This window comes from Triticum aestivum, chromosome 3B (assembly GCF_018294505.1).
Source record: "Triticum aestivum cultivar Chinese Spring chromosome 3B, IWGSC CS RefSeq v2.1, whole genome shotgun sequence".
Classification (NCBI taxonomy): domain Eukaryota; kingdom Viridiplantae; phylum Streptophyta; class Magnoliopsida; order Poales; family Poaceae; genus Triticum; species Triticum aestivum.
Genome location: NC_057801.1, coordinates 408,413,580 through 408,438,370, shown reverse-complemented (window position 1 = coordinate 408,438,370; position 24,791 = coordinate 408,413,580). Strand labels below are relative to the sequence as shown.

General features: G+C 42.1%; 1 long non-coding RNA gene across 20 annotated transcripts; it reads right to left on the bottom strand.

The window, feature by feature from the left end:
* Nucleotides 1-4,089: 4,089 nt before the first annotated feature.
* Nucleotides 4,090-9,792, bottom strand: LOC123070098 (uncharacterized). 20 transcript variants are annotated; one of them, XR_006433381.1, is made up of 8 exons: nucleotides 9,365-9,791; nucleotides 8,564-8,672; nucleotides 8,129-8,199; nucleotides 6,928-7,283; nucleotides 6,749-6,826; nucleotides 5,810-6,669; nucleotides 5,312-5,707; nucleotides 4,090-4,465 (listed from the first exon to the last, which is right to left on the bottom strand). It is a non-coding gene; the product is annotated as an uncharacterized lncRNA (long non-coding RNA). The 20 variants fall into 20 exon arrangements; XR_006433367.1 differs by having other exon boundaries at nucleotides 6,749-6,815; XR_006433380.1 differs by having other exon boundaries at nucleotides 5,810-6,663; nucleotides 6,749-6,815.
* Between the last annotated feature and the right edge of the window lie 14,999 nt (nucleotides 9,793-24,791).

Genomic DNA, 24,791 nt, shown 5'->3' with positions numbered 1-24,791 from the left:
GGTCGGCTCGTTGAGTACCCGCGGTTGATTCACGGATTGGGGGCTGAAAGGACATACTTTCCCGATGGCCCTCTGAGTGGATCTTTGTGGCGGAGCGGCAGGGCAGGATGAGACCACCTAGGTGAGAGGTGGGCCTGGCCCTGGTCGGCGTCCTCGGTTACTTCAAAATAACACGGCTTAACGAGATCTTGGTATTTGATCTGAGTTGGGTCGTTGACCTTATACGCACTAACCACCAGGTGGGACAAGATATGGGCAACCGGCGTCGTGGTATCAGCCGAAGCCTTCTAGACGTCAGTGACTGAGCGGCGCGCGCCGATTGGACTAGAACGCCTGCTCTTGTATTAGGGAGGCTATGTCTGTTTACGGCCGCCCACGCAACATGTAGGTGTGCAATGGGCAATGGGCCCAGACCCCTGCACGCTTAGGATTTAGCCCGGCGTGCTGACCTCTCTGTCAGGCCTAGGTAGGGCTGCGACGTGTTGATCTCCCGAGGCCGGACATGACCCAAGAAAGTGTGCCCGGCCAGAGGGATCGAGCGTGTCGGGAAATGTGGTGCACCCCTGCAGGGAAGTTGATCTATTCAAATAGCCATGTCCATGGTAACAGGCGACCCAGAGTTGTACCTTGACATTATGATAACTAGAATCGGATACTTAATAAAACACACCCAGACAAGTCCAGAGACAACCCGGTGATCGCTTTCCCACAGGGCGAGGGGATGATCGCCGGGTAGGATTATGCTATGCGATGATACTTGGAGAACTTCAATCTACTCTCTTCTACATGCTGCAAGATGGAGGCTGCCAAAAGCGTAGTCTTCGATATAGGACTAGCTATCCCCCTCTTATTCTGGCATTCTGTAGTTTAGTCCACCGATATTGCCTCTTTACACATATACCCATGCATATGTAGTGTAGATCCTTGCTTGCGAGTTCTTTGGATGAGTACTCACGGTTGCTTTGCACCCTCTTTCCCCATTTTTCCCTCTTCTTCTCGGATGCCGCAACCAGGCGTTGGAGCCTAGGAGCCAGACGCCACCGTCGATGATGACTCGTACTACACTGGAGGTGCCTACTACTACGTGTAGGCTGCTGACGACGACCAGGAGTAGTTTAGGAGGATCCCAGGGAGGAGGCATGCACCTCTTTCGATCTGTATCCCAGTTTGTGCTAGCCATCTTATGGTAACTTGTTTAACTTATGTTTGTACTCAGATATTGTTGCTTCCGCTGACTCGTTTATGTTCGAGCACTTGTATTTGAGCCCACGAGGCCCCTGGCTTGTAATATGATGCTTGTATGACTTATTTTACTTTTAGAGTGGTATTGTGATATCTTCCTGTGAGTCCCTGATCTTGATCGTACACATTTGCGTGCATGATTAGTGTACGATTGAATCGGGGACGTCACAATTTGCTCCTTTTCCAGCCCAGAATTCAAGCTGCCGGCATTCTCTCTCTTCATGTAAACCTTGTAAAATAAGAGAGAAAAGGCATAAGTATTGTGACATAATGTGTAGTAACAGCCCATAATGCAATAAATATCAATATAAAAGCATGATGCAAAATGGATGTATCAACTCCCCCAAGCTTAGACCTCGCTTGTCCTGAAGCGGAAGCCGAAATCCAAAACTATGTCCACATGTTTAGAGATAGAGGTGTCGATACAACAAAATACGGACATGAGGGCATCATGATCATTCTTAGAACAACAATATGTATATTGTCATATGATTTCTTATGCTAAAGTAACAACCTATTCACAATGTAAAGTATGAATCAGAAACTTCATTGAAAACTAGCAAACTATAATCTCAGTCATTGAAGCAATTGGAATTTATCATAACATTGGAAAGAGTCGATATAAGAGCTTTTCAGCAAGTCCACATACTCAACTATCATTTAATATTTCACAATTGCTAACACTCACGCGATACTTATGGGTATGAGGTTTTAATCGGACACAGAGAAATATAGGGGCTTATAATTTTGCCTCCCAACCTTTTACCTCAAGGGTAATGTCAACAATAATGCTTTATGAAAACACACATCCAATTGGATATATATATATATATATATATATATATATATATATATATATATATATATATATATATATATACATCTGGGCTATTCTGTTACGCATAACAGAATATTATTCTGTTACCCTTTTTGAACTGATGAATTCGAGGGGTTGAACTAATGCTCTCATTTTTGTCGAACTGATCGTCTTCTTTATGAATTGATGCTCTCAGTTTGGACCTGTGTTACTGGGCTCATGGCGTTTTCATCCCCGCAGCGTAATAGCCACAGCCGCCGCTGCCGTCGAGGAGCTCGAGTTGCTCGCCCTGAGGGCCTTCACGGACGCCGAAATGGACCGCCACGACCTGGGCGCGTCCGGCGAGATCGACAAGACACCGTGCGAGGCCGCCGCGCCGGGCATGGAGTCGGAGCTGGCGGCGGCGGAGCCGCCATGGTGCGAGCATGTGACAGTCCGCGGGATGGTGGCGGCGTTGCTCATCGGCATGGTGTACACAACGATCGTCATGAAGCTTAGCCTCACCACGGGCTCGTCCCCACGCTCAACGTCTCTGCCGCGCTGCTCGCGCCTTAGCTCAAATCAACATGGTCGCATTAGTTGCAGGCACGGGCGAGGTATCGTGCCGAATAGCGAGGCATCGAGGGCGCCACAGTCAAATTAAATCCCCGCGGATCCAGCGCGTAGCAGGGAGGAGAAGAGCACGCAGAAATGCAAGACCAACAGTCGTCTCCAACATGATGGCACCGTCCACTTGCAAGGAAGGAGTGATGGAGTGCGGTGATTTAGGCGTCTATCTCCTCATCCACTGCCATCGACTGCCCCTCCGTGACTCGTTGGCCATCCTGTCAGGGATGTCGATCTTGTGGGAAGGAGAGAGCTTGGAAAGGGGAGGGGTAGCAGAGAGTTAGGGATGAGACAGAGGATGCAGCAGACGGCGGCTTCTCACGGCTGTTAGCCGAACCCCTTGCAAGACAGCGGCGGCACAACGCAGTGCTGTGCGGACGAATGCGGCCAAGAGACGGCGGGTGGGGATGAAATCGGAGCCGAGAATGCATCGGCGACAGCCGGAGGCAGGCTACGACGATGACTGGTGGGTGCAGGTAGCGACTAGCGAGGGATGGATCGACGGTGGCCTGTTGCCCTTTCTCTCGTCCGCTCTCTCTGTTTCTCTGGAAGAACGAAGAAAAGGAAAGAGGAGAAATTGCTGGTGGACAGCGTTAAAAGGTTTGTATGTGTTACTGAATATAGCTGTTCTTGTCAAGGACTAGTTCAGGCACAACAGCTTAGACTATCCCCTCCGTTTATGTCCAGGCCTTCCTCTGCATTGCACTGCTCCTTGCTTTCACAAACATGACTTTACTTTGTATTCCTCACTGCTATTTGGTCGATTTTGAAGTTCTAGTTTTTCTGTCCTTGAACTTACCCAAATTTTTTCCTAGTAAAATGTGCACTCTCTTTTGGAAGCAGAGTGTATGAGCGTTCACATAGAGTAATTGAACTTTTGAGCACTTTTTCTATATAAACATCCTTTTTTCTAACCCTTGTTTATTAACTTCATGTGGAAGTGCCACATTTTCTTTCGCATGTGAAACTTTTTTGCCGTGCGGGTTTTGGACTTATCTGTCTTTCTAGTTTGAACTCACCCGACAATTTTTTTAACTAATGATAAAGCACATAGTGAACGTCTACACTTAGTGTATGTTTACTTGTACAACCACGGGAGTATACTATGTGAAAATTTATTATATAAACATTTATTCACAAAATACAAAGAAGTCCATAAAGAGTGAGTAGGGCATTTCGGTTCCCAGGCTCATCTGCATCCAGTTAGAAAAAAAATTCTCGAGTAATGCAATCTGTAGCAAATTTCCACGTTGAACTTTCCTAGTTCAGATCATCGAACTCTCCCAGTCGGCGATGCTTCTCTCAGGACGGAATCCAGTGGACGCTACACACGGAAAGCCCAGAGTGGCAATGTTAGTACTTCCCAAGGTGTTGCAACTGTACTCACTATGGCGATGTGTTTGTACTGCCCAAAAACATACGCAAGAGCACAAAGTAAACATTTTTTAAAACTTGTGCTCACAGGAATAGTGACAACACCTAAAGAGCATGTTATTTTCCTTGGATCCATTGACGGACTTCCTCAAATTCGTACCGATCAATGTTTTTAATTCAAACAAATTTTCCTTTCTTGCGCAAACATCTAACTATTATGTACACTTTCTTTAAGAAGTAGCAATCAAATCATCATAGACAGAAAATTTAAATTTGCAGTTAGTGCTATGTGTATGGATTCCATGTTTTGGACGTCCTCATTGTCTGCCTCATGTACTTCATCCTCAACCTGGCGGTGTCCTTCGTGCTAGTGATCCGCGGCGTCATAGTGAGCTAGTGACAGCGTCCGTCCAAACCTCTCTCGTGCTGCAGTACAGAGAGAAACAAAATAGTGAGAGAAAAGAGCAGTAGAGAGAAACTAATTAGAGGTGAGCTAAAAAACATTAAATTATTCTAATAAATTCCTATGGTCAGTAATATCCATAGTGAAGCTTGGCTCTATATAGTACTGATCAGTACTAGTATTGTGTAAGTAGTAATGATCAGTACTACTACTTTTGTCTTACTAATAAGCACTCGTACTAATCTAGCTAACACAACTAATTTTTCATCTAGTGGACTTTTAACATTATACTAGAAAACGTGAGCTAGAAAATATACAACTAGATTAGAATAGAAGCATTGGCTTATATTAGAAACGATGAGCTACAAAATAAACAACCAGATGTGAATTTGCAAGTCAGGTTTACTGTTTTTGAATTTGATGCATGTTGCACTATAGGACTGCTACGGGTTTGCAAGTTGGACTTGAGTACTTTTAAATTGTTTGCATAGTTTAGTGCCGAAATCCTCACCACAAAAGAACACATTTGCATTACTAATTGCATATAGCAAAACTGAACTTTCTGCGTCTACTGTTGTTTTTACAGAGTGGACTTATGTTTTCTTATGTACTTGAACTGTTAAAGTTTTTGAAAATTACCACTATCACACTTGTTATACTTGAAAACCCTAGCCAGACTAGGCACCCCCAAATCCCACACAACAAGGCATGTTATATGTATTTTTCACGAACGGATGATTGTTCACGTACTGAACTGAGAGCACCTAGTTTTTGTTTTAGGAATTAAAATAGACGTCCTGAGCACCCCGTTTCAGCAAATGTTTGTGCTATAATTCAACAATAAAGAATATAGATAAGCAAACACCTACTTTTATGGAGAATGTACCATTTTTGACGACCTTCATGTGACCAGCGGTGCTGGAGGTGATCTCGTGTCTCCTGCTGCTGCAGGTCGACGAGGAATAGGCGTGAAAGTGAAAACAAAACCAGTGAACAGAGTGGGAGTAAGCGGTGGTCGACTGGCAGATGGAGCCCCACAACTCATGCACCCGCGTCCAGCGCCGACCGCCGCCAGCCCAGCCAAACTCCATGAGGTCCACCTGCGCCACATTGCCATCATCGTACTCCATCGGGATCTCCATGTACATTGCGTTCCACACCTCAACGTGGAAGCCCACCTTCAGCCAGGAACTTGCTTGGGAACCAACAGCTTGATCATAGACCACACTCGTCCTTGTGGGACTGCCATAAGCGTCGAGGTCAAACTGTTGCACAAAAGAAAATCAGGAACTCACGGGATGTAGGGTCAAAATGTTGCACAAAAATATGTTGTTTCTCTTTTTGCTCAGACATTCCCACAAACATACCAAGTACACAGGTTGAACTGATATCGTGCACAGCACGAACTTGCTCGAGGGTAGGTTGGGAGCTACGAGTGGAGCAACACATGGAGGTGAACTTCGACGCAGAGGCTACATAAAAAGAGGAAGGGGAAATGCCAGACCTCACCAGTGCATCGTTGAACGGCCTCTGTGTCACTGGTGAACAGACTGGTGCCGGCGGTGAACGGCTTGGGCGCCGCGGTGGCGCGAGGGTGGCCAGGGTGAGGGTGGTTCTTTTTCAAACTGGTCGTGGTTTGTTTTTTGAACTTATCTAGTTTTAAGATATGAACTTCCTAGCACAATTCTTTTTCGTCCATACAAGTTTACTAACCAAAATGACTGCAATACAGGGAGGAACGAAATTGTATACCAGGAGAAGTACATGCTCACGGAGCTCCTTCTAATCAGTGGCACTGACGGGGTGTTAGAGGATGGTCGTGAGCCTGCAAATCCAGTGAGGGAACTGAAACCAGCAGCAGCAGAGTACTTTGTCAAACCAGGATTGCGTATACAAGTTTGTTGAAATGGGGCGGTGAAGTCTCACTAGCAGTACTTCTCATGTAGTAATACATGGACTTGCTGTTAAATACACATGGACCTGCTATCTTTGCCACTTCTCTTGCACTTCTTAACCGTCTTTCGCTTCGCCTCTCCATCGGCCATCAGACCGTGAAGGGAACATGTGATCATGCTTGTCAAATATGTGCTTCAGGTGTAGAGCCATCCATGTCTCAATACAACTGATGTCCGGAGCTTCAAAAAACAAGAATGCGCAATGGACTTCACTGCCCTATCCAAGATTTTTGTTGCATTACCTCTTCTCCATCTTACTATCAGTTCTACACCTAAAGATAAGTCAGACAACTCCAAGCTTGCTTTCGCAACATTGGATTAGACACGTATGTTTTAGTGCTGATTAATTACCTGATGATTGAGCAGCTGATGGTTGGGGCTTTGCTTTCTTTTTCTTGCATGACAGTGGGTTTGGGCCCTGCAGAAGGACTACCAAAATGTTAATGCTGCCCACTAGATCATAACAAGCAAATATAGCCGTGCTCGTGCATATGACGAATATCTGAAAAAACAGTAGATGAAGATACAACCTTTGCTCTGTTCGTCAAGCAATTTCAGCTAGTGGTCCGCAAGCAATTTCAGAACACCATGCATTTTTCAGCTAGTGAAACATGTGACGAAGAACTGAACTCAAAAAACAAGATTTTTGGAGATGGAAGAAGGCGTCGGACGTCAGGTGAACCTGCTACCCCTACTCCTGTGGACTGACGGCTCCGGTGAAGTGGAGCTGATGGAGGCGGGGTTCATGAGCAGCGGCTGGGTGCACCGGGATTTGGCCGCTATAGGGGATCCGCTACCCCTATTCCTGTGGACTGACGGCTTCGGTGAAGTGGAGCTGATGGAGGCGGGGTTCACGAGCAGCGGCTGGGCGCGCTAGGATTTGGCTCTGTAAAGATGAAGTGCAAATCACATTAACAGGAAATAAAATAGATGATAGTTTGTGTTTTCAGGAAATAAAATAGATGATAGTTAATTATGATGATATCGCAACATTTCTTCCCATAATAGAAATTTTATCTCCTGAATCTTAACAGAGTATAGCCCCAAACCTGTCAAAGCTTATGCAAACACTACAGTAGTACAACCACAAAGTATACAAATTATAAGGTGGACTTGTCGAGTTGGCTTCTCTGAACTTGTTTTTTTGGTCTGAACTATTCTGAGTTTTTATGTCAATATATAGTGGTCAGCATATTACAACGTTTAGCAACAACAAATTACAATACAAGATGAACTGAAAAAAGCATAAAAACCTACAAGGTGAACCTGAAAAAGCCTACGAGGGTAACTGAAAAAGGCCTACAAGGTGAACTGAAGGGTGCATCGATCTGGTGCGACATTGGGGGTTCGGAGGTGAATGGCCTATGGTTGCATCGTTGAACGGCCGATGGTGGCGGAGGTGAACGGCTTGGGCGTGCGGCCCCTAAATTAAATGGAGTTCTAACAATTATGAAGTAAAGACAGCCATCCTTTTTTGGAGAAATTCTTGCACAGAGTATGCATTAAGGGCTCAGAGTTTTGCCCTCGATTCAACATCCATTCAACAGCTGCTTCTTGATGAGGAAAAGGCTTAAGCTTCATGCAAGGCATAATTACTCTGGGAGGTAATTATGTGTCTATATTCACAACAGTACTGTAAAAATAAACTATAGACAGTATGCATTTTGCCTAGCTAGAGTACAGTGCTAACGGTTGGCAACTCTTCTGAAATGCAGATGATTATAACTTCACCTAGTACCCGGTTGTGGAGAAGAGACTAGCACAGGCCGGCGACAGACTGGCGCTGATACTCAACTAGGTATCTGACAAGAAGAAAGTAGATGATATGCCATTATACGTACGGTAAAAGAGCTATACTTGTTCAAAAAGTATATATATACTCGCTGGAAAGTATTGTAGCTTCCGATGCCACGCCAGTTTGATCAGTTACCACTTCAGTAGGCTTACGCGTTCTGTAATAAGAATCACACAACCTTGGCACAACACTCAGAAATTCAATTGTTGTGAAGTTGTAATATAAACCCGCTATTAGTCTATTTGCTCGAACAAATGGCGCACCAAGTCAATTTTATTCATATATCTGAATCACACCATATGAGCCATCTAAACAGCAGGGGTCTGCCTACACGCAATCGGTCGTTAGTGATATTGACCTGTGGAACCCACCAGTTCCTTAATGAGTGTGTGAGCGGCGTTCCTGATGGGGCAGAAGAGCAGGCACAGTGAAACCATGAGCGGCGTTCTGCCTGATCTCGACGCCCTCATGGTACCTTGTCTGCATTGCCAGGCAGAACAAAAAAAACATGAACATCTACCTCATCAGTCCAAACACATACACCTGAAAGTGAAAAAATGGCCAACAGACGTTGCGGCGAAAAGTTCGACGGCAAGGAGATGGATCCAGGCAGAGGCGACTACAACGCAACTACAGGCAAGATCAAGGAACCAAACATAGATGATACATTTTTTTGAGGCACAAGAACGTCAAGGCAATGCACAATGCTACTGAATTCTAGTATTGCGGCAAGAGTATAGAGCCAGTATATAGTACTGAATGTGAGGTCTGACCTCCGGGAGCCAGTACAGTACTTATAACACACGTACTATAGAACTGCTACATGTTTGCAAGTTGGACCTGAGTATTTGTTAAATTTTTGCATAGTTTACTGCCGAGATCTTCACCTAAAAAGAACACATCTGCATTAGTACTTGCATAAGCAAAATTGAACTTTTCGCGTCTACTGTTGTTTTTGCGGAATGGACTTGTGTTTCTTATGTACTTGAATTGTTAAAGTTTTTTTATTTTTTCCACTGTCACACTTGCTATAATTGAACTTTTGTCAGACTAGGCATCTCCATTCACACAGAGAACGGTATCAAATTTCACTAATTTTTGGCAATATGACAGGAAATTTCACATACTAGGGAGCAGTAACATCACATGAGACAGAGAGAGCAGCAACCTACCATGTTTCTGGAAGAGAGGAGCCCACGAGCCGCGCTGACGGACAGAGGCCAGGGGACTGCCAGCTCAGTGAACAGTAGGCCCGACTGTTCAAGGGATGACGTGCGGCAGTTCGAGCTAGCGCGTCCGGCCGTTCGAGCTCGGGTGGGTGGTTGTCTGCTGCGTCCTGGAAACAAGCGGCGGTAGGGGATCCATGGGTGGCCGCACTAGGGTTAGAGGGGGCGACGCGCAGGGGTGAGAAGGGCGGCGCGACGGCGCGCAGGGGTGAAAGAGCGGCATGGCGGCACCCAGGGGTGAGAGGGGCGGCACTGCGGCGTGCTGCCCTGAGGGGGGGCGCCGCGGCCGCGCACTGGCTGAGAGGAGCAGCACAGCGGCGCGCGGGAGGGTTGTGAGGTTGGGCTGCGGAATTCATCGTCGGCCTCTATAAGGGACCGGGAGTAACAGAATAATACTCTGTTACTAGTAACAAAATAGCTCTGTCATATATATATATATATATATATGTATATATATATATATATCAGGATCTTTCCAACACATAGTGCTTGCCAAAGGATAAAGTGTAAAAAGGAAAGATGAAGATCACCATGACTCTTGTATAAGGTAGAAGACAAAAAAATAGAAGATAGGCCCTTCGCAGAGGGAAGCGAAGGTTTTCATGTGATTTTATGGTTGGATGCACAAAATCTTAATGCTAAAGAATGTCACTTTATATTGCCACTTGTGATAGGGACCTTTATTATGCAGTCTGTCGCTTCTATTTCTTCCATATCACAAGCTCGTATAAAGCTTATTTTCTCCACACTAATAGATCATACATATTTAGAGAGCAATTTTTATTGCTTGCAACAATGACAACTTACTTTGAAGGATCTTACTCAATCCATAGGTAGATATGGTGGACTCTCATGGCAAAACTGAGTTTAAGGAAATTTGGAAGCACAAGTAGTATCTCTACTTGGTGCAAAGAATTTGGCTAGCATGAGGGGGAAAGGCAAGCTGAACATGTTGGATGATCCAGGACAATATACTTTATTTCGAATATAAGAAAACATAACACATTACATTGTCTTCCTTGTCCAACATCAACTTTTTAGCATGTCATGTTTCAATGAGTGCTCACAATCATAAAAGATGTCCAAGATAGTATATTTATATGTGAAAACTTCTCTTTCTTTATTACTTCCTATTAATTGCAACGATGACCAAAACTATGTTTGTCAACTCTCAACAACTTTTATTCATCATACTCTTCATATGTGAAGTCATTACTCTCCATAAGATCAATATGATCTTTTTGTTTCTTTTTATTCTTTCTTTTATTCCCTCAAGATCATAGTAAGATAGCCAAACCCTCGACTCAAAACTAATCTTTATTATGTATAGGTCACGGACTCGATTACATAGATAGGGATCAACACAAAAACTCAAAGCTAGATAATACTAAGCTTTATTCTACTAGGTTAAGATATAACCAAAAGGATTGAACTAAGAGAAACAGTAAAGATAAAAGTGTGATGGTGATACGATACCAGTGCACCTCCCCCAAGCTTGGCAGTTGCCAAGGGGAGTGCCCATACCCATGTGTTTATGTCTCTTTCTTCAGAGGTGGTGATGATGGAGTTGTTGATGATGTAGGCTTGTCTTCCATCTTCCAAGGCATAGGCTCACCATCATAGAAGGATGATCAAGTCTCCGGGATCCTCAAATCTGCAGCCAAACTCATCCTCTTGAATCTATATTCATACTCACAGTTTTGGTTTTGCAGGTCGTAGATCTGGGCTTGGACGTGCTCGATTTTCTCGTGAAGCTTGAAGATGGTCTCCCCAATGTTCTTGGCATCCAGCGTGTGGTTGTTGGTGAACTCCGCGATCATCATGTGGTTGGCGTTGAGTCAGTGTTCCACCATCCCTTGGCACTTGAAAACTTGTTGCTCCATTGCTTCGAGTCTTGTCTCCACACTTCCGGTCCTCCTTGGTCCCTAAACATCGCGGATGTGTAGCACCCCCTCACGCATCAATTGTTTGAGGGTGTTGCAGCACCTCCGCGAGGTAGGGGTTGATGACCTTCTCGAAAAACTTGTCCTTGGGGGCGCTTGAAGACGTCATGGTGATCTAGATCTGTCAGAAAAACAGCTTGAAACAAAAGCAGAGGATTTTGTCATGGTACGGTGGTCAAAACCTTTGGGAGATTATATAATAAATTTTATCGACCAAAAGAAGTATCGTGCAAGAAAATAGAGTCCGGAAGGCACACAAGGTGCCCACGAGGTAGGGGGCGCGCCCAGGGGGTAGCACCCATATCACATAAGCCATGATAACAATGATCTCCTATTTTAACAGAAAAAACATGCATGCCAACAACAGGTCTATGTTTATTTTTAGTATCAGGTCTAGCAATTCTAGCAGCTTCATCACAGAAGTGAATAACATGCCCATCAATATTATCGACCAAGAGATCTTTAACCATACAAATACCAGGTTCAACTTTAATTTGTTCAGGGGGTGTAGGTGTTCTAGCATTACTATTACGAACCACAGTTGAAGCTTTAGCCTGATCCTTTATTCTAACAGGGAAAAGTGGTTTCTCAATATAAGCGGTAGGAACAATAGGATCAACATTGTAAGTGATAGTCTTCTCTTCAACTTTAATAGGTTCTACTACTTTTACTTCAATGGGGGATGATATTTAAACCACTTCTCCTTAGGTAGATCAACATGAGTAGTAAATGATTCACAAAAAGAAGCTACTTTCTCAGAGTCAAGTCCATATTTAGTGCTAAATTCACGAAAAGCATCGGTATCCATAAAAGATTTAACACAATAAAACTTAGGTGTTATACCTGACTCCTTACCCTCATCAAGTTCCCAATCTTCATAGTTTCGTTTACTTCTTTCCAATAAATCCCATATGAATTCAATAGTCTTCATCATAAAAGAGCCAGTACAAGAAGTATCGAGCATGGAGCGATTGTAGAGAGAAAGCCGAGCATAAATTTTTTGAATAGTAATTTATCTTGAGAGCTCATGATTGGGGCATGAATATAACATTGATTTAAGCCTCCCCCAAGCTTGAGCAATACTTTCTCCGGCGTGAGGCTGGAAATTATATATATAATTACGATAACGATGAACCATATGTATATGATAAAACTTCTGATGAAATTCCAATTTCAATCGGTTGTAGTTCCATGATCCAATATCATCACATAGCCTAAACCATGTTAATGCCTTTACCTTCACAAATAAAGGGAAGACCTTCTTCTTGATAACATTCTTAGGCATACCTGCAAGCTTAAATAATCCACAAACTTCATCCACATAGATTAGGTGCATATCGGGATGTAATGTTCCATCTCCTGTAAAAGGATTAGCTAGCAGTTTCTCTATCATACCCGAAGGAATTTCAAAATAAACATTTTCAGTAGGTTGAGGAGCAACGTTTTGCTCTTCTGGTTGGGGTGAAGATACCCCGAACAAGCCCCTCAAAGGATTATTTTCCATAGTAACAAGTGATAGTAAATTTCAATACACTATATAAATTTTTCCTTACCAAATTCCACCTACCAAAGGCGCTTCATTCCTCGGCAACGGCGCCAGAAAGGAGTCTTGATGAACCACAAGTATAGGGGATCTATCGTAGTCCTTTTGATAAGTAAGAGTGCTGAACCGAACGAGGAGCAGAAGGAAATGACAAGCGGTTTTCAGTCAGGTATTCTCTGGAAGCACTGAAATTATCTGCAATAGATAGTTTTGTGATAAGATAATTCGTAACGGGTAACAAGTAACAAAAGTAACAAGGTGCGGCAACGTGGCCCAATCATTTTTGTACCAAAGGACAAGCCTGGACAAACTCTTATATAAAGCAAAGCGCTCTCGAGGACACATGGGAATTATCGTCAAGCTAGTTTTCATCATGGTCATATGATTCGCGTTCGCTTCTTTGATAATTTGATATGTGGGTGGACTGGTGCTTGGGTACTACCCTTCCTTGGACAAGCATCCCACTTATGATTAACCCCTCTCGCAAGCATCCGCAACTACGAAAGAAGAATTAAGGTAAACCTAACCATAGCATGAAACATATGGATCCAAATCAGCCCCTTATGAAGCAACACATAAACTAGGGTTTCAGCTTCTGTCACTCTAGCAACCCATCATCTACTTATTACTTCCCAATGCCTTCCCCTAGGCCCAAAAAATGGTGAAGTGTCATGTAGTCTACATTCACATAACACCACTAGAGTAAAGACAACATACATCTCATCAAAATATCGAACGGATACCAAATACACATGACTACTTATAACAAGACTTCTCCCATGTCCTCAGGAACAAACATAACTACTCACAAATCATATTCAATTCATAATCAGAGGGGTATTAATATGCATTAAGGATTTGAACATATGATCTTCCACCGAATAAACCAACTAGCATCAACTACAAGGAGTAATCAACACTACTAGTAACCCACAGGTACCAATCTGAGGTTTTGAGAAAAGGTTGGATACAAGAGATGAACTAGGGATTGAGAGGAGATGGTGCCGGTGAAGATGTTGATGGAGATTGACCCCCTCTCGATGAGAGGATTGATGGTGATGACGATGGTGATGATTTTCCCCTCTCAGAGGGATGTTTCCCCGGTAGAGCAGCTCCACCGGAGCCCTAGATTGGTTCCGCCAAGGTTCCGCCTCGAGACGGCGGCGCTTCGTACCGAAAGCTTCCTTATGATTTTTCCAGGGTAAAAGACACCATATACCAGAAGATGAGCATCGGGGGGCTTCCAGGTGGCCCACGAGGCAGGGAGCGCGCCCAGGGGGGTAGGGCGCGACCTCCACCCTCATGGACAGTGGGTGGCCCCCCTCTGGTGCTTTCTTCGCCCAATATTTTTAATATATTCCAAAACTGACTTTCGTGGAGTTTCAGGGCTTTTGGAGTTGTGCAGAATAGGTCTCTAATATTTTCTCCTTTTCCAGCCCAGAATTCCAGCTGTCGGGATTCTCCCTCTTCATGTAAACCTTGTAAAATAAGAGAGAAAAGGAATAAGTATTATGACATAATGTGTAGTAACAACCCATAATGCAATAAATATCGATATAAAAGCATGATGCAAAATGGATGTATCAGTGGGTAGAGGGATGTGATGACCCACAAGTGTAGGGGATCAATCGTAGTCCTTTCGATAAGTAAGAGTGTCGAACCCAATGAGGAGCAGAAGGAAATGACAAGCGGTTTTCAGTAAGGTATTCTCTGCAAGCAATGAAATTATCGGTAAAAGATAGTTTTGTGATAAGGTAATTCGTAACAGGTAACAAGTAACAAAAGTAAATAAGGTGCAGCAAGGTGGCCCAATCCTTTTTGTAGCAAAGGACAAGCCTAGACAAACTCTTTTATAGAGAAAAGCGCTCCCGAGGACACATGGGAATTATCGTCATGCTAGTTTTCATCACGCTCATATGATTCGCATTCGTTACTTTGATAATTTGATATGTGGGTGGACCGGTGCTTGGGTACTGCCCTTTCTTGGACAAGCATCCCACTTATGATTAACCCCTATTGGAAGCATCCGCAACTACAAAAGAAGTATTAAGGTAAACCTAACCATAGCATGAAACATAAGGATCCAAATTAGCCCCTTAAGCTTCTGTCACTCTAGCAACCCATCATCTACTTGTTACTTCCCAATGCCATGCTCTAGGGACACAATGGAAAGGGCTTACTCACTGACTATCAGCAACGGGATAAATTATACCTGCCTCCAGAAGCTTTAGTATTTCCTTTCTTACCACTTCTTTCATCTTAGGATTTAACCGTCAATGGTGATCAACAACCGGTTTAGTGTATTTCTCCAATTTTATCTTGTGTTGGCATAGAGTGGGACTATTGCCCTTAAGGTCATCAAGAGTATATCCAATAGCAGCGCGGTGCTTCTTCAGAGTTTTCAATAGTTTCTCCTCTTCCTGCTCTGAAAGGTTAGCACTAATAATAACAGGATATATCTTCTTTTCATCAAGATAAGCATATTTAAGAGTATCAGGTAGTGGTTTAAGCTCAAACACGGGTCACCCTTGGGTGGTGGAGGATCCCCTAGAATTTCAACAGGCAAGTTGTGTTTCAAAATAGGCCCCTGTTTAAAGAATGCTTCATCTATCTCCCTTCTTTCATTCATAAACATATCATTTTCATGGTCTAGCAAATATTGTTCTAAAGGATCATTAGGAGGCATGGCAATAGAAGCAAGACCAATAATTTCTAACTTACTAGGCAATTCTTTATCATGGGATTGTCTACGAAATTTAGCAAAATTAAACTCATGAGACATATCCCCTAAGCCAATCGTAACAATATCTTTTTTGCAATCTATCTTAGCATTAACAGTATTCAAGAAGGGTCTACTAAATATGATGGGACAAAAGCTATCTTGTGGGGAACCAAGAACAAGAAAATCAGCAGGATATTTAACTTTCCCACACAAGACTTCAACATCTCTAACAATCCCAACTAGTGAAATAGTATCTCTATTGGCAAGCTTAATTGTAACATCAATTTCTTCTATCTCAGCAGCTGCAATATCATGCATAATTTCTTTGTATAAGGAATGAGGTATTGCACTTGCACTAGCAACCATATCACATAAGCCATGATAACAATGATCTCCTATTTTAACAGAAATAACAGGCATGCCTACAATAGGTCTATGTTTATTTTCAGTATCGGGTCTAGCAATTCTAGCAGCTTCATCACAGAAGTAAATAACATGCCCATCAATATTATCAGCCAAGAGATCTTTAACCATCGCAATACTAGGTTCAACTTTAATTTTCTCAAGTGGTGTAGGTGTTCTAGTATTACTCTTACGAACTACAGTTGAAGCTTTAGCATGATCTTTTATCGTAACAGGGGAAGGTGGTTTCTCAATATAGGTAGTTGGAACAATAGGATCATTATAAGTGATAGTATTTTCTTCAACTTTAATAGGTGCAACTACTTTTACTTCAGTGGGAGGATTATATTTAATCCACTTCTCCTTAGGGAGGTCAACATGAGTAGCAAATGATTCACAGAAAGAAGCTACTATCTCAGAGTTAAGTCTATATTTAGTGCTAAATTCATGGAAAACATCAGTATCCATAAAAGATTTAACACAATCAACTTAGGTGTCATACCTGACTCCTTACCTTTGTCGAGATCCCAATCTTCAGAGTTGTGTTTAATTCTTTCCAATAAATCCCATATGAATTCAATAGTCTTCATCATAAAGGGACTAGTACAAGAAGTATCGAGCATGGAGCGATTGTTGAGAGAAAGTCGAGCATTAAAATTTTGAATAATCATTTCTCTTGAGAGCTCATGATTGGGGCCTAAATATAACATTGACTTAAGCCTCCCCCAATCTTGAGTGATGCTTTATCCTTCGTGAGGCCAAAAATTATATATATATTTACGATCACGATGAACAACATGCATAGGATAAAACTTCTGATGAAATTCCAATTTCAATCGGTTGTAGTTCCATGATCCCATATCATCACATAGCCTAAACCATGTCAATGCCTCTCCCTTCAAAGATAAGGGGAAGACCTTCTTCTTGATAACATCCTCGGGCATACCTGGAAGCTTAAATAATACACAAACTTCATCTACATAGATTAGGTGCAAATCGGGATGCAATGTTCCATCTCCTATAAAAGGATTAGCTACCAGTTTCTCTATCATACCCGAAGGAATTTCAAAGTAAACATTTTCAGTAGTTTCAATAGGTTGAGGAGCAACTCTTTGCTCTACTGGTCGGGGTGAAGATACCCCGAACAAGCCCCTCAAGGATTATGTTCCATAGTAACAAGTGACAGTAAATTTCAGCACACTATATAATTTTTTCCTTACCAAGTTCCACTTACCAAAGGTGCTTCACTCCCCGGCAACGGTGCCAGAAAAGAGTCTTGATGAACCACAAGTGTAGGGGATCTGTCATAGTCCTTTCGATAAGTAAGAGTGTCGAACCCAATGAGGAGCAGAAGGAAATGACAAGTGGTTTTCAGTAAGGTATTCTCTGCAAGCACTGAAATTATCGGTAACAGATAGTTTTGTGATAAGGTAATTCGTAACAGGTAACAAGTAACAAAAGTAAATAAGGTGCAGCAAGGTGGCCCAATCCTTTTTGTAGAAAAGGACAAGCCTGGACAAACTCTTATATAGAGAAAAGTGCTTCCGAGGACACATGGGAATTATCGTCAAGCTAGTTTTCATCACGCTCATATGATTCGCGTTCGTTACTTTGATAATTTGATATGTGGGTGGACCGGTGCTTGGGTACTGCCCTTTCTTGGACAAGCATCCCACTTATGATTAACCCCTATTGCAAGCATCCGCAACTACAAAAGAAGTATTAAGGTAAACTAAACCATAGCATGAAACATGTGGATCCAAATGAGCCCCTTACGAAGCAACTCATAAACTAGGGTTTAAAATTCCGTCACTCTAGCAACCCATCATCTACTTATTAATTCCCAATGCCTTCCTCTAGGCCCAAACAATGGTGAAGTGTCATGTAGTAGACGTTCACATAACACCACTAGAGGAGAGACAACATACATCTCATCAAAATATCGAACGAATACCAAATTCACATGACTACTTATAGCAAGACTTCTCCCATGTCCTCAGGAACAAACGTAACTACTCACAAATCATATTCATGTTCATAATCATAGGGGTATTAATATGCATAAAGGATCCGAACATATGATCTTCCACCAAATAAACCAACTAGCATCAACTAGAAGGAGTAATCAACACTACTAGTAACCCACAGGTACCAATCTGAGGTTTTGGGACAAAGATTGGATACAAGAGATGAACTAGGGTTTGAGAGGAGATGGTGCTGGTGAAGTTGTTGATGGAGATTTACCCCCTCCCGATGAGAGAATTGATGGTGATGACGATGGTGATGATTTCCCCCTCTCAGAGGGATGTTTCCCCTGCAGAACAGCTCCGCCGGAGCCCTAGATTGGTTCCGCCAAGGTTCTGCTTCGTGGCGGCGGTGTCTCGTCCCGAAAGCTTGCTTATGATTTTTTCCAAGGTAAAATACTTCATATAGGTGAAGATGGCCACCGGAGGACTACCAGGGGGCCCATGAGTCAGGGGGCGCGCCCAGGGGGGTAGGGCGCGCCCCCACCCTCGTGGCCAGGGTGTGGGCCCCCTCTGGTAGTTTTTATTAATTCCAAAAATAACTTCCGTGGAGTTTCGGGACTTTTGGAGTTGTGCAGAACAGGTCTCTAATATTTGCTCCTTTTCTAGCCCAGAATTCCAGCTGCCGGCATTCTCCCTCTTCATGTAAACCTTGTAGAATAAGATAGAATAGGCATAAGTATTGTGACATAACGTGTAATAACATCCCATAATGCAATATCGATATAAAAGCATGATGCAAAATGGACGTATCAACTCCCCCAAGCTTAGACCTCGCTTGTCCTCAAGCGGAAGCCGAAATTGAAAAATTTGTCCACATGTTTAGAGATAGAGGTGTCGATAAAATAAAATACGGACATGAGGGCATCATGATCATTCTTATAACAACAACATATATGTATTTTGTCATATGATTTCTTTATGCTCAAGTAACAATCTATTCACAATGTCAAGTATGAATCAGAAACTTCATTGAAAACTAACAAACTATAATCTCGATCATTGAAGCAATTGCAATTTATCATAACATCGGAAAGAGTCAATATAAGAGCTTTTCAGCAAGTCCACATACTCAACTATCATTTAATCTTTCACAATTGCTAACACTCATGCAATACTTATGGGTATGAAGTTTTAATCGGACACAGAGAAAGATAGGGGCTTATAGTGTTGCCTCCCAACCTTTTACCTCAAGGGTGATGTCAGCAATAATAGTTCATGCTAACTTACATCCAATTGGATATATATATATATTAGGATCTTTCCAACACAATGTCCTTGCCAAAGCATAAAATATAAAAAGGAAAGGTGAAGATCACCATAACTCTCTCATAATGTATAAGACAAAAGTAAAAGATAGGCCCTTCACAGAGGGAAGCAGAGGTTTTCATGTGCTTTTATGGGTGGATGCACGGAATCTTAATGCAAAATAACGTCACTTTATATTGCCACTTGTGATATGGACCTTTATTATGTAGTCCATCGCTTTTATTGCTTCCATATCACAAGATCATATAAAGCTTATTTTCTCCACACTAATAAGTCATACATATTTAGAGAGCAATTTTTATTGCATGCAACATGACAACTTACTTGAAGGATCTTACTCAATCCATAGGTAGATATGGTGGACTCTCATGGCAAAACTGTGTTTAAGGATATTTTGGAAGCACAAGTAGTATCTCTACTTGGTGCAAAGAATTTGTCTAGCATGAGGGGGAAAGGCAATCTCAACATGTTGGATAATCCATGACAATATACTTTATTTCAGATATAAGAAAACATAACCCATTACGTTGTCTTCCTTGTCCAACATCAACTCTTTAGCATGTCATATTTTAATGAGTGCTCACAATTATAAAAGATGTCCAAGATAGTATATTTATATGTGAGAACCTCTCTTTCTTTATTACTTACTATTAATTGCAACGATGACCAAAACTATGTTTGCCAACTCTCAACAACTTTTAATCATCATACTCTTAATATGTGAATTCATTACTCTCCATAAGATCCACATGATCTCTTTATTTCTTTTTATTCTTTGTTTTTCTTTTATTCCCTCAGGATCATAGCAAGATAGCAAAGCCTTGACTCAATACTAATCTTTATTATATAGCTCACGAACTCAATTACATAGAGGGATCATAAAGCAAAACTCAAAACTAGATCATTCTAAAACTTTATTCTACTAGATCAACATATTACCAAAAGGAATGAACTAAGAAAAACGGTAAAGATAGGAGTGTGATGGTGATACGATACCGGAGCACCTCCCCCAAGCTTGGCAGTTGCCAAGGGGAGTGCCCATACCCATGTGATTATGTCTCTTTCTTCCGAGGTGGTGATGTGATATTCTTGGCGATGATGCCCCTCAGCATACGATTCTCCTCCTTGAGCTTATTCACTTGCTGCTTTAGGTCCATTATTCCTTAGGGAGCTTACCCATGACGGCTAAAGCTCCTTCCACCCATGGATGTTGCATAGCTGCTGGAGAACAAGTGACACTCTTTTTCATATTTTCATAAGAAATAAATCTAACATTGGAAGGGATGACCCAGTTTGGAATAGCTGAGCTCTGTAGTTCCCCCATCATGAATCCGGCTCAGAAACGAGAAGTAACTTCTTGATCCTCCTCCATGGCATCTATCCTTTTCAAATTAGCCTCCATCTCCTCCTCCGTTGATGGCCCAAAGTTATAGGCATCGTTGTTTGCTCCTGGACCCGGTGTCGGATGAGACACCCGAATCTCCCCGACTGACTCTTGAGAAGACATCTTGCTCTAAATCTGCTGCAGAAATAGCTCAAAACAAGAACAGAGGATATTTGCGTGATACGGTGGTCAAAACCTTTGGGAGATTATATAATGATTTTTAACCGACCAAAAGAAGTATCGTGCCAGAAAACAGAGTCCGGAGAGCACACGAGGTGCCCACGAGGTAGGGGGCACGCCCAGGGGAGTAGGGTGCGCCCTCCACCCTCGTGGACGCCTCATGTCCTTCCCAGACTACTTCTTATTTTCCTATTTTCTTAAATATTCCAAAACAAAGAAAAACTGCTATTAGAACTGTTTTGGAGTCGGTTTACTTACCGTACCACATACCTATTCCTTTTAGGAGTCTGAAACATTCTGGAAAGTGTCCCTTATGTATTCCTCCGGGGTTACGGTTTCAATAACATTAGTTTCAACATTTATAGGATTACCTGAGATATAATGTTTAATTCTTTGAGGGTTCACCACCTTCGGATTTGTGCCTTCGAAGTTGTTGATTTTTATGGCACCGGAATGATAGACCTCCTCAATAACATAAGGACCTTCCCATTTAGAGAGGAGTTTTCCTACAAAAAATCTTAAACGAGAGTTTAAAAGCAACACATAATCACCTACATTAAACTCACGCTTTTGTATCCTTTTGTCATGCCATCTTTTAACTTTTTCTTTAAACAGTTTGGCATTCTCATAGGCCCGAGTTCTCCATTCATCAAGTGAGCTAATGTCAAATAACCTCTTCTCATCGGCAAGTTTGAAATCATAACTGAGCTCTTTAATGGCCCAATATGCCTTATGTTCTAGTTCGAGAGGTAAGTGACATGCTTTTCCATAAACCATTTTATATGGAGGCATACCCATAGGATTTTTATATGCAGTTCTATAAGCCCATAATGCATCATCAAGTTTCTTGGACCAATTCTTTCTAGATCTATTAACAGTCTTTTGCAAAATTAATTTAAGCTCTCTGTTACTCAGTTCTACTTGGACACTAGACTGTGGGTGATATGGAGATGCAATTCTATGATTAACATCATACTTAGCAAGCATTTTACGAAAAGCACAATGAATAAAATGTGAACCACCATCAGTCATTAGGTATCTAGGGACTCCAAACCTCAGAAAAATAACTTCTTTAAGCATCTTAATAAAGGTGTTATGATCAGCACTACTAGTTTTTTTTGACCTTGAAGACTGCAGGGCTTACACCCCACAACATTTTATTGGAAAAGAATAACAAATAGTACAAAAGGTTCCTCAAGGGGAGGAACAAAAGCAAAGAAAAGAAAGAAGAAAACTATACAGGGCAGGCTACACTAAAACTAACCTGAAAAGAAAATAAAAGAAAAATACATCTGCAAATACATCAAGGTGGAAGGAAATCAATCCATTTGAGCAGAGCCTCCTTATATCTTCTCTTAATCCTGTGAGAAAGCAGGGTAATATCATGTATGAAGCCATTTCTCCATTGCCTAAAAGAAGGCCTAATGTGCCTAAAAGCCTTATCATTCCTGACTTTCCAAATGTTCCACCAAGCTAGAAAGACCACCTCAGAAAAGAAAGGTTTATCAAACTCTTTCCTGGCATGAAGAGCAATTTCCACCATGCCATCACTATTCAGCCAAGTCATTTGAAGATAGTTCCAAATGCGTACACTAAAGTTGCATTGAAAGAAGAGGTGATTTCTGTCTTCCAGCACTCTAGTCACACAAAGAACACACTCTGGCCCATCATTGATTTTCAAATGTCTGTGCTGAATCATATCTTTGGTGTTAACTCTATCCATTATTACCAGCCAAGCAAACATTTTTATGGACATGGTGCAATAGCTCCTCCATATCCAATTGAGTATAGGGTTAGACATGACAGGTTGGTGGACAAAGTCATAGAACCTCTTGGCCGAATATTCAGATTTTTTTCCATGTCTTCAAGTCCAGATATCCTTGCCATCAACATCCAAAGAGATCTCTCCCAGCATTGATGAAAGTTGGTTGAGCTCATGAAAGGCCAATTCAGACAGTGGCAAAGCAAACCTCTGCTGCAAATTACCTGCCTAAAATATTTCCATGACTGAAAGATTTTTCTGCAAGCAGTAAGAAAACAACCTTGGAAACCTATCCTGAAGAGGGGCACAAGAGTTGTTAATCACCCAGTGATCAGACCAGAACATCACTGTGTCTCCTCTTCTGACTGTGACAGAGGTAACAACTCTGAATTTTTCCATAAACTTACAAATGTCTCGCCACCAAAAAGAACCACAGACTGTGGTGTCATGAGGGACTCTCTCGAAATAATAAGACTCCCAAACCAAGTGTACCCATGGCACATCTGCTCTGTTATAAAATTTATTTAGATGCTTAAGAAGCAGAGACTCATTTTGCAGTCCTAGATTCAAGATTCCAAGACCTCCCTTCATTTTTGGCTTGCAAACTAGTGGCCAACCTGCCAAAGAATGGCCCTTTTCCTGACCACACTTCCTCCATAGGCACTGCCTCTGAATTCTTTCCAATTGCTTCAGGATGCCCTATGGTATGGACAGACTACAAAGGAAGAAAATTGGCAGGGATGATATCACAGAGTTCACCAGCTGCAACCTACTGCCTTGAGGCAGAAACCAAGAACTAGCAGTAAGCCTTCTCTCCATGCAATCCACTAGAGGTAGCAGATCAATGATTTTTGGCCTAGTGGTACCCACAGGTAGACCTAGATATGTGAAAGGCATTTTGCCTATCTGGCAACCAAAAAGAGCAACAAGATCTAAAGCAGCAGAGGCCTCCACATTGATTGGATACATTGAGGACTTGTGGAAGTTAATCTGCAAACCAGTAGCCAAAGAGAAGGAATGTAATGTTGATTTAAGAACCTCCAACTGAGAGCTATCAACATTCACAAAAAGCAATGTATCATCAGCATATTGCACCACTGGATAATCTGGATCATGTGTTGGCAGAGGCAAATTAAGTAATCCCTGTTTGAGGAGATTATTAATCATGGTCTGCAATAGGTCAGCAGCAATCACAAAAAGCAAGGGAGATATAGGGTCTCCTTGATTTACACCACACTTGCACTTAAAGTGCTTACCAGGGACTCCATTGAGCAGAATATAAGAAGTGCCAGAAGATAGCAGCTGCTGAATCCAGATGATCCATTTTCTATCAAAACCTTTTGCTAGAAGGATTTTTATGACTGCCTCATGCTGAATAGGATCAAAAGCTTTTTCAAAATCAAGCTTCAGTAGCATGATTGGCTTCTTTGATTGATTGCACTAGTGAATGTATTCAAAGGTCCAAGCCAGGCAATCCTGGATTGTTCTTGACTTAATAAACCCATATTGATTCTTATGAACACATTTGGTGATTTCCTCCTGAAAACTATTAGCTGCAAGTTTGGTAAGAAACTTAAGACCCACACTGGTGAGAGATATAGGCATGAAAATACCCACATTTATAGGAGTTCGCTTCTTGGGAATCAATGTAATGAATGCATCATTGAGGTTCTCCAGCTGCACTGTCCCTGCATGAAATTCCTTCACCAACCTGATAAAATCACTGGAAATGATGTTCCAACAAGATTTCATAAAAAACCATTAAAACCATCAGGCCCAGGTGCTTTATCAATGGGCAATTCTTTAATCACTTTATCAATTTCTTTGACCTCAAACTGCTTTGTAAGGACCTCCAGTCCCTGTACTCTAGGGATCAACGAGAGAATTTCTTCCCCCCAACTCAATTGGCTTTATAGATCCCATTCTACTCTTGAAAGCACCCAAGAATTCCTGAGCCATTGTATCATGATCTGAGGAAACTGAACCCAGCCAGGACTAAGCTAGCAATGGAATTCCTTCCGTACCTTTATGTTGCCATTGCCTGGAAAAACTTGGAATTTTCCTCACCCACTTTGATATATCTAATGGTACATCTCTTGTTCCAGTACAGAAACTAAAGGTGCAAAGATGTTCATGGTGCAACT